We start from the raw sequence: 1,279 nt of genomic DNA, 5'->3' as shown, positions 1-1,279 counted from the left end.
AATGTGATACACCATATTAACAAATTGAAGGAGAAAAATCATATGATCATCTCAAAAGATGGAGAGAAAGCTTTCGACAAAATTCAACACCCATTTATGATAAAAACCCTCTAGAAAGTAGGCACAGAGGGAACTTTCCTCAACATTATAAAGGCCATATATGACAAACCCACAGCCAACATCGTCCTCAGTGGTGAAAAACTGAAACCATTTCCACTAAGATCAGGAACAAGGGAAAGTTGCCCACTCTCACCACTATTAATCAACATAGTTTTGGATGTTTAAGCCAGAGCAATCAGAGAAGAAAAAGAAATAAAAGGAATCCTAATCGGAAAAGAAGAAGTAAAGCTGTCACTGTTTGCAGATGACATGATACTATACATAGAGAATCCTAAAGATGCTACCAGAAAACTACTAGAGCTAATCAATGAATCTGCTAAAGTAGCAGGGTTCAAAATTAATGCGCAGAAATCCCTGGCATTCCTGTACACTAATGAGGAAAAATTTGAAAGTGAAATTAAGAAAACACTACCATTTACCCTTGCAACGAAAAGAATTAAATACCTAGGAATAAACCTACCTAACGAGACAAAAAACCTGTATACAGATAATAATAAGACACTGATGAAAGAAATTAAAGATGATACAAACAGATAGAGTGGTATACCATGTTCTTGGATTGGAAGAATCAACATTGTGAAAATGACTCTACTACCCAAAGCAATCTACAGATTCAATGCAATCCCTATCAAACTACCACTGGCATTTTTGACAGAACTAGAACAAAAAATTTCACAATTTGTATGGAAACACAAAATGCCGAATAGCCAAAGCAATCCTGAGAAAGAAAAACGGAGCTGGAGAAATCAGGCTCCCTGACTTCAGACTATACTACAAAGTTACAGTAATCAAGACAGTATGGTACTGGGAAAAAACAGAAATATAGATCAATGGCACAGGACAGAAAGCCCAGAGATAAACCCACGCTCATATGGTCACCTTATCTTTGATAAAGGAGCCAAGTATATACAGCAGAGAAAAGACAGCCTCTTCAATAAGTGGTGCAAAGGAAACCATAAACAAGAGGAAAAGACAACGCTCAGAATGGGAGAAAAAATTTGCAAATGAAGCAAGTTACAAAGGATTAATCTCCAAAACATACAAGCAACTCATGCAGCTCAATATCAAAAAAACAAACAACCCAATCCAAAAATGAGCAGAAGACCTAAACAAACATTTCTCCAGAGAAGATATACAGATTGCCAACAAACACATGAAA

This window comes from Physeter macrocephalus, chromosome 8 (genome assembly GCF_002837175.3).
Source record: "Physeter macrocephalus isolate SW-GA chromosome 8, ASM283717v5, whole genome shotgun sequence".
In the NCBI taxonomy this organism is placed as follows: domain Eukaryota; kingdom Metazoa; phylum Chordata; class Mammalia; order Artiodactyla; family Physeteridae; genus Physeter; species Physeter macrocephalus.
The sequence above is the reverse complement of the archived record's forward strand: the minus strand, read 5'-3'. Positions refer to the sequence as shown.